This window comes from Callospermophilus lateralis, unplaced genomic scaffold, assembly GCF_048772815.1.
Source record: "Callospermophilus lateralis isolate mCalLat2 unplaced genomic scaffold, mCalLat2.hap1 Scaffold_297, whole genome shotgun sequence".
Taxonomy (NCBI): domain Eukaryota; kingdom Metazoa; phylum Chordata; class Mammalia; order Rodentia; family Sciuridae; genus Callospermophilus; species Callospermophilus lateralis.
Window position 1 is genome coordinate 491,089 of NW_027513621.1, and position 10,231 is coordinate 501,319.

Sequence of the window (10,231 nt, forward strand, 5' to 3'; positions counted from 1 at the left end):
AGCTCCAGTATCTAGAATTCCTTGGAATTCCTTTCCTTCAATAAGTAAGGCAAGGGTGGGTCTATTGTGAGAAATGGGCTGAACCCAATATACATCAGAGGAGCCAAGGGAGCCTGTCCCCCGTTGTAGGTTTGGGCGGTGGAAGTGCCTCCTGAATCCAAGGGAAGGAATATTAATTGTGCAAGTCTTGTTCCTGCTGGGATGGCTGCAACTCCATTAATAGCTGTTGCCAGTATTTTTATTTCTCCAGTGAAATCATTATCATTAATGCCAGGGAAGACCTGAACACCATTTAAGGTAGCAGAGGCTCTTCCAAGAATAAGGGCACTCGTATGAGATGAGGGGGGACCCATAATTCTAGAGGGTATTATCTGGTGCCCTTGCATTGAGTCTAATATTGTATTGGTGGTGGCACAGAGGTCCAATCCTGCGCTGCCTGGGGTGGCTAGTTGGAGGGAGGCAATTGTGGGGAAGAATTTTGTGGTAGGTTTGGAGTTTGGGAGGGAACAAACCTTATTGCCCCTGGTTTTGTCCTGGGGGAGGTCGTGGCCAGGGGCTGGCCCTGCAGGGAATTTCCTGAGAAGCAGGAAGAAATAGACTGTCTGAGGCCATTTATCTTAGATCTACACTTACTGGCCCAGTGATGACATTTACCACATCTAGAACAAAGGGTAGCTGGGGGCGGTTTAGCCCCAGTTTGAGGAGACGATATTCCTAGGCTTTGTTTGCCTTTCGGACACTTGCGTGCAAAATGGCCAGGTTGTTTACAAGTACATGAGCCAGGATTGTGAAAGGCCTTGGTAAAGGGGGCACGTAGGGTGAGACCCATGGCATGGGCTGCACCCACCCCTGCACAGAGTCTAATAAAGTCAGAAAGTTTCCCTTTTTTCTTATGTGGTCGAAGAACATCCTGACATGCCAGGTTGGCGTTTTCAAAGGCAAGATGTTTTACAAAAGTTCTTTCGCTTTCGCTTGGTCCAAGCAAGAATTCTGCAGCTAGGTTAAGCCGGGGAACAAAGTTTCTATAAGGGTCGTTGGGTCCTTGTCAAATTTTTGCCAAATAAGTGGTAGCCGAACCCATTTGAGGGAGGCATCTCCAAGCATGTAAGCCAGCCATCTGAATCTGCGCCAAAAGTCCAGCAGGGAAACGTGCCTATTTAGTTTTAGTGTCAAATGGCGCATAGCCCACTAGCTTAACATAAGTTCAGGATTTAGAGGAGGCCTTAGTTAATTTTTTTGAGCAGATTCCTGACAGTGCTTCTTGAAATCTGCATTCCATAACAGGAAATCTCCGGCACTGAGGGTAGCTCGGTCTAAAAATTTCCAATCATTGGGAGTAAGCCATTGTGCGCTGTGGCTTTCTAATAAAGTCAACGTGTAGGACACAGTGGGGCCATTGTGAGCACAAGTCTTTTTATGTTTTTCAAGAAAACGCAGGCTTAATTTTTTGTAGACACTCTGGGTTTCTTCCTGCCTAGGGGTGAACTCCTCATCCTCTGAGTCCTGATCTCCTTGATCCATTTCCCCCACTTCCTCCTCTTGATCATCGTCTAAGTCTTTGACCTCAGCCTGGGCAGGCTTATCTATCTGACTGCGGTTGACTGGGAAGGCGAGAACAGGCTGATGGAGCAGCTTAGACTTTGTATTAGACCGCCGTGGGCCAGCTTGCATTGACTCCGTGCCTAAGGCTAATGAACAGAGCTCAGAGTCAAGGGATCTTAATTCTTTTAAAAGTTTGATCTGTTCCCGTCTATGTTGGATAGACTCTCACAAGGGAGCCAGGCTAGGCAAGGGAAGTGGGGAAAAAATATCTGGGTGGCATTTTGCTCCTGAAGGGCTGGAGCACAAAAGGCAGGAGGGATATACAAGGTAGGTAGATGTGTAAGTCCTATAGGCTGTGGCAGGGTCCTGAGAGGTGGTGCATCTTCTGAATGGTAGCTTGCTGCTTCCTTCTCCAAGGTAACGTCCGTCCCAGGGGTCAATGTGTCTCTGGGATTTAAAACTCGATAAAGGTGTTTGGTAACCATTGGAGTCTTATTCATTAGGGTGGTATTTTGAGGGGGACCAGGAAGGTTCCCAGGGTCCTGGGGAGACTGAGAAGGGTCAATGTCTATACTAACTGATGGGCATGCCGTGGGGAGACGAGAGGTGTTTGGCATAGACTCTTCTCCAATCCTGAAAAGTTGTAAGGTACCATTGTCAAAGGGTGAACTTTTAAGAATTTCATTAATTAAATTCCAGTAAGAAAAGGTGGGAACTGGCACTCTTTCTGGGCCAAAGGTTTCATAATAATCTTTTAAACAGTCTCTTACTCTAAGCCATCTTTTACCATCAATGGTCACTTCAAGGTGAAAGCATGGACACAATTCTCCTATGTATTAGAAGAAAAATTTTAAGTCCTTTTTCTTAACACGCACCCCCCCCCCCTTGAGGCCTGACAAAAACAAATCCTGTGACGAAACTGCTTGTCCCATGGTGGGTCACTCACCGTGCGTCATCCCCACTCTCCTCCTGGATCTGTCTCTTGGTGGTGTCTGCTGAGGCAATCGCGAGCTCCACTTGATGAAGTCTTCCAGGAGGACAGGGTTCCCAATCAGTCAAAGGCTCGAGCCCCAGTCAGTGGGTGCCAGTAGTCCCGGCTGGAGAGACACATCAACAGGGGCAGCGAACCTAGATGCGGAGGAATGAAGGAACAAGAGACACGAGAGATGACAGCAAGACAGGAGTTCTGATCAAGCTGCAAACTTTTATTTTTCACACAGGGGCATTTATATGCTGGAGATGGGAAAGCTCTCTTATCCGAAGTTCCTGGATGTCTTCACAAGGTGAGATAAACTCAGAATGTTTCAGGAAGACAGATGACAACAGGATGTCTCAGGGACACAGTTGGCTACAGGATGTCTCCCAGACAGGATGTCTCCATGGGGGCTGTTTCTTATAAGTGTCAGGCTATTCTTTGAAGGTGAATTCCTTCTACCCCTGACAGTCAGGGATTCAGTATTTCGAATGGAAAATTGGAAAAAGAATCCAATGTGTATTCAGAACAATGCCTTGACATTACCTTCATCCCAAGTAAGACACAATTAGAGGAGAAGAGTTAGAAAATCTGTGAATACACATCTGGAATGGAAAATGCTCAGGAGTTCACAACCTTGGAAGTGGTATAGGAGTTTCCAAAAGTAAGGGACAGGGTAAAAACTCCACAAACATGGAGCTCTGCCGGCCTAAAGATTTCTTCAGAAACTTCATCTGAGGTTGTTTTTAGGAGCTTTAGGTTCCTTTGTAGTGAGACGATCAAAGCTGGGTCGGCATCTATGTGACCTAGAGGACATTGTTTCTTATTTTCCAATGAACATGAGGCAGCAGTGCTGAATTCTCTCTTTGTAGGTAAACTTTGGCCACTGGTGGCTAAGTGTCTCCCAGTATGCAATGTGAAGCCATTGGTCATGCTCCAATTTTTGTGGTGTTTCTTGCAGCTGCACTGGGAGTTTGATATTTGCTTCAAGAAATACAAGAATTTCAACAGGGACACAGTGATGGAGGGATTTCTGTCACGTGTGGTGGGTAAGGGTCTGCAGGAGAATGCACCAACAAGGCTTCTATCCCACATATCTTGCCCCCTTGACCATAGCAATCTGATTGTAAACATTGCCCTGAATCCTCTCCATATAACAAGATGCCTTTACATACAAGGGTCTGTGGCTTGTACCATGTCAGTCACAAACCATTTGGAAGCGAAGGGAAGATGCAGATGACCCGACCACAGATGTTTTAACACACACCTGCACACCACTGCTCTAGGCCGACTACTCAGCAGGCTCCAAATTAATGGCATCTCTGTTCTACACCATTTTCATGAAACCCAGTCAATCAAGGCACTGTCTGGTACACTGATGGTCATCAATAGGACATCCAAAGGTTCTCCAGGGCCACCTGGTCATGGGAATGTCAAAAATTTAAAGGTATTTATCTAGCCATTTTTCAAGGGTGAAGTTGGAGGCACTGTGGGTTTCAATTCATTCAGGAACGATTAAATGGAGAGTAAGCTCATTTCAATGAAAGCTCTGGAGAACTATCACACGCAAGGCTTCCCAAAGAGAGGCCAAAAGGTCCCATAAAGCCATACCTATTGAGGTCTACAATTTGAGGTCCATGTGTGTTTTGACTTGCAACTATGGCTGCCAAGTCTTTAAGAATAAAATCATGTGATATTCTTCCCGAGATTCCCAGTGCTCTGTGGAAAGCCAACCTGGGCCTAGATCTCAGTTTCCAAGGGCGATTCTCATACGTGGCCTCCTAAAATCCCAACACAATACAAGGCAATACTTCTTTGAGGTAAGTTCCAGAACTCAGTCTCTAAGGAGAATCACAGCAGTGTTCAAGCCCAGGTGGACCCAGTCATCTATTCCAACTGCCACACAAATGACCGCAATTAAAATCAAGACACTCCCACATGGCCCTCATTTTCTTCCATATAGACACTCATCATAACCTCTGGCTGGAGGTTTCCATGAGGGGCACAGCCCAAGACAGTGTCCAAAATAAGCTCCCTTGCATCCATTTGCCTAAAGTCAGTGTGGCCGGGACATCCTTCCTGTGAACCAGGAGTGTTCAAAGAGGCCTGCCGTTAATATTGCTCTTATTCTCGATTTTGAGGCCTACTGACTGTGGGGTTTAGATTCTTTATGTTAATTGGAGTCATGAGAAAACCCAAGAACCTATGGTCTAGTGTCTGCAGGGCTTTGAAGAACTCATTTGACCCAAAGGATCTGTATTTTCAATGATGGAAGTCAGAAACTTTACAGAGGAAGGCGAGAGACTTCATCCAACATGACTGCACTTTTGGCTTTTTGATTTGGATGCGCACATGGGATTTTTCTTTAGATCCATCAGGTGCTGAGAATCTAAGCCACAGCCTCACACAGGGCCAAGAGGCTGATTCAGACACATCCCTTTCCAAAGCAATTAAGAAAGAGCCAAAGGTAAAGTCCATACATTTCCATTTGAAAACTGTTTTCTTCAGGCTTCCAAAAGGCATAGCCTGAGGCAAAGACCTTCCTGACATTCAGGGCAACAGAAGGATATGTAAGCAAAAGGCCCAAAGAGGGGTTTCTCCACTGAGACTTTCGTGGTCACACTGATATCTGAGTTTTCTGAGATGCTCATCATTTCCTTCAGCTCTCTAGTACATGGCCGTATCACAGAGCATGGAGGTGGTACATATCTTGGACACAATACCATGAGCGTATTCTGGAGATTGCCCATAATTCAGGTAGAGAACAGGAACTTAAGATATTAGGTGTTGCCCATCCATTAGGCAAGCCACAGACCATTCATAAATTGGGCAGAATGAATGCTGGGAAGATTTATACTAGAAAGGACACATGTATTTATGCATTCTCTTTTCTATTGTCTACAACCATGGACACAGTGGGATACACAGACATAGAAAGACTAGCCTTGTCAAACGACTTACTAGAATCAGTTCACACCAAACCAAACAAACCTACTTTCTTACCTATCTCAGAACATGAGACAAAACCACAAACCAATACCCACACCCACACCCACACAGACCCCCAAGTACGTCTGTGACAATACGGAGTGTCGTTTGATGGTGGGCCATAATAAATTCCCTCATAATGGGCTGTCCTGTCTCAGGTCTCGTCTCTGTGGCCAACTTTGTGAAGCTGTAAGGAGCCAGTGGTGAGCCACTATCTGCTTTCTCAGGAAAGGCCCCTCTTCAGACCTTCCTGGCATTTGGCCATCCTCACATAAGTAGGTACCAAGAAAGACTGACTCTGTCTTTGGTAAATCCGAAAACGTTTGACCACTGGGACTGGGACTGGGACTGGCTCTGGATGCCTGGCTTCCTGGATCCCAAGTTCAGAGAATTCCATCACCAAAGAAGTGAGGTGAGGTCACTTCCTTCAGGAACTGAATGAGGTCCCTACCTTGGCAACCACTTTGTCCTAACAGTTGCTTCCAAGGGTCCCATGAGATGGAGGCTGCACCTACTTACTCTGACATTTTCACAAGTTAGAATGGTATACAACCATAGGCACCCAGGAACAGCTCTCCAAACAGGCCTGGTTTGCTGCATCTTCTTTACATTAAGAAGAGAGAGGCTGATTCCGACACAACCCTTCATCCCGACCAGGTTGTTTGCCATGGAAGATGACTTTTGCTCTCTGAGGTCCTTAATAACTGCCTACATATTCTCCAGGGATCATTTCTTTAATGACCTTTGAGGTTCTCAGCAGGTGAAAGATCCCTTAATTTCTGTCTTGTAAGAGCAACTCTGTCCCTGCTCTTCTGTAAAGTTAGATTGAGGGAAGAGTGTATGGTTAGGGTTAATAACATGTTCAATCTGTGTTAGGAACTATTCTGCTGGATGAATAATGTTATTGGGAACCTACGATATTTATAAGAATATGTAGGTGAAATATATGTATGAAAACAGAAACCTAAGATTTGAAGCCCTGAAGGGCATTGGGCCCTTCTTTGGGATACTTAGTGTTGACTTACTTTCTGCACAGATGTCTCAGATAAATCCATATACAATGGCATAGGACCTTGTACATTGGATGATTGAATGTGGAAGAGAACATCCAGTCAAAAAGGGATAGTAGGTAAGATTAGGAAGATAGTTGGTAGGTTTTGGAAGGAGAGTGAGTATAGGATTTGGAAAAAAACTTCTTTAGCAATAGGGTTTCTGTTAGAGGGTGAAGGTAAATGTCAGCACATATGAAGATTCAGTCACAATGATGAACTTTGGAAATTATGTAGGAAATCAGATAATAATAGAGACATTACAAAATCAGGGAAAGTATAAAGTGAGTGATAGGATTAGATATTTTGAACGGGGTTGAGTTTGAATATATAATCTTAGGAAGAAACAAATATGTAGTCACCAATAGGATTGACATTTGAGAGCATTAGGCAATGTGGACATGGATGTTTTTAGTAATCCCTGTTCACTTTCCTTTTAGGCTTTGGTACAATCATAAGTGTGACCTTTGCATTTTGTGTCCAGAATATTACTGTGATAAAATGTATATGTAGATCGCGTGACATGAGTATTTCTTCCAGCATTTCTGGGAGCAATGTTTTGAAGTCCTATAAATTAGTATTGGTGGTACAAAGAGGTGTACACTGTGTCTATGAATATAGAGATAGTGCATGAATAGACCACATTGTGAATAAATAATATAACTGGTCCCACAGATTGAATTGATATCTGAAAATATATAAGAAATCTTATATCGATATACCATCATTCATTCCAACCAGCAATACATCTAATGGTAATATTAGGGTTATGGTTTATCACGAAGTGTCTTTGAGTTTTGCTTCAAAAGTGACATGGAAATCGAAAATAATGTGTTTGGAAAAAAGTCTCATGAAAAGACCCATCAAAAACATGGAGGAATACATGTGTTCTGTAGAATAAAGTGATTGAAAGTGAACAAAATGCCTATAAATTTGCAAACTTTTGGATGAAATATATTTGCTATGATGAGCATAAACTGAAGAAATAGTAATGTACCAGTTTTGAATAAAATAAATGTCAAAATGCACAACATGTCCCATAGGAATCTACTTGCATTGATGTTAAACTGGTTCAGTTACTGTGGAAATATTAGGATTTGTATGCACCATTCACTGAAGATAGTTTTCAGTACTAGGAAACAAATATGTATTTCAGGTGAATGAATAATTTTGAGAATACTCTTGTGAAATTTTGATAATAAATACACATACTTGAATATGAATGAGTTTAGGGAGTGTATAACAAGGCATATTTCATATTTTGAAAAATCTGGAGAGTGTGTATATATATATATACATACACAAACACACAGACATTAAAAATAGCATAATATATTCCAATTGAAATTCACCATGAAATATATGTCATCTACAGATCCAAATATATTTATTTTATTGAATATGGATTGATATATAATGTTGTTCAACAAGGAAGCTCACTCATAGATTGAATTTTCAGTTCCAACAGCATTTAGGAGGAGTGATCTCTTACAATTTGTATCTGCCAAGTCAGTCACCTCACAAGAATGTACGTGTGGTATCAGGTAAGATTCTATAATTGCATGTAAAAATACATGTGCTGAATAGGCTACAGAGAAAGGGATGCTTTGACATTACAATCACTGAGACTAAGGCACAATTCGAGGAGAAGAGTTAGAAAATCTGTGAATAAATATCTGGAATGGAATATGCTCAGGAGTTCACAACCTTGAAGATGGTAGAGGAGATTTCAAAAGTAAGGGACAGGGAAAACAGTCCACAAACATGGAGCTCTTGTTCCCTAAATCCTTCTTGAGAAACTGACTCTGATTTTGGGCACTTGAAATATATGTTGTTGTCAGGAGATTTAGCTTTTATTGTAGTGAGACAGTCAAAGCTGTGTCTGCATCTATGTTACCTGGAGGACATGGTTTCTTATTTTCTACTGAATATGTGGCAGCAGTGCTGAATTCTCTTTTGTAGGTAAACTGTGGCAACTGGGGGATAAGAGTATCCACATGTGGACTGTGAGGTCAGTTGGTCATACTCCACTTTTCGTGGTGTTTCTTGCTGTTGCCCTGGGATTTTGGTATTTGCTTCATGATATAAAAAGAATTTAACTGTTACCTGGTGCGTGAGTGAGTTCTGTCACTTTTGGTAGGTCAGGGTCTGCAGGAGAATGCACCAACCAGGCTTATATCCCACATGACTTGCCCCCTTGATCATAGCAACCTGATTCTAAACATTGCCCTGAATCCTGTCCATATAACAAGATGCCTTTACATACAAGGGTCTGCTGGCTTCACCATGTCAGTCACAAGCCATTTGGAAGCCAATGGAAGATCCACATGGCCCCACCACAGTTGTTTTATTACACACCTGCCCACCACTGCTGTAGGCCCACTCCTCAGCAGGCTCCAACTTTCTGGTATCTCTGTTCTGAACCATTTTCATGAAAACCAGTCAATCAAAGCACTGTCTTGTAATCTCATGATCAGCCACAGGATATCCAAACATTCTCCAGTGCCACCTGGTCATGGGAAGTTTAAAAATTTCTTGGTATTTATCTAGCCATTTTTCAAGGTTGAAGTTGGAGGCACTGTGTGTTTTATTTCATTCTGGAACTATTAAATGGTTAGGAAGCTCATTTCAATGAAATCTCTGGAGAAGTCTCACAGGCAAGGCTTCCCAAACAGTGGCCAAATGATCACATGAATCCAGGCCCTTTGGGATCTACATTGTGACATCCATGTGTGTTTTGACTCTCATATATGGCTGCCAAGTCTTTCAGAATAAAATCATGTGGTAACCTGGCTGAGATTCCCAGTGCTCTGTGAACAGCCACCCTGGGCCTATATCTCATTTTCCAAGGGTGACTCTCATGTGAATCCTCCTAAAATCCCAACACAATTCATGGCAATACTTCTCTGAGGTGAGGTCCACAACTCAGTCTCTAAGGGGAACCACAACAGAGTACAAGCCAAGGTGGACCCAGTAATCCCTTCCAACAGCCACACATGACCACAATTAAAACCAAAACACTCCCACATGGCCCTAATCTTCTTCCATATGGACACTCTTCATTACCTCTGGCTTGAGGTTTCCATGAGGGGCACAGCCCAAGACAGTGTCCAAAATAACCTCCATTGCCCCTCATTTGCCTAAAGTCAGGGTGGCCTGGACACTCGTCCAGGGAACCAGGAGTGATCAAATAGGGCTGCTGTTAATATTGCTTTGCTCCGCCAATTTGAGGCCTACTGACTGTCAGGTATAGATTCTTTATGTGATTTGGATTCTGGAGAAAACCCAAGCACCTATGGGATAGCCTTTAAAGGGCTTTTAAGAACTCATTCGATCCAAAGGTTCCTATTCTCACTTGATGGAGGTCAGGAACCTTACAGGGGAAGGCGAGAGACTTCTTCCATAATGACTGCTCTTTTGGCTAATTTAGTTTTGGATGCAAATATGCGATTTTCTTTACATCCATCATGTGCTGAGAATCTAAGCCAAAGCCTAACACAGGACCTAGAGCCTGATTCAGACATATCCCTTTCCAATGCAATTAAGCAAAGAGTCACAGGTGATGCCCATTGATTTCCATTTGAAAACTGTTTTTCTTTAGGCTTCCCAAAGGGGTGGCCAGAGGCAAAGACCTTCCTGACATTGCGGGCAACAGAACAATAGGTAACCAAAGCAGTAT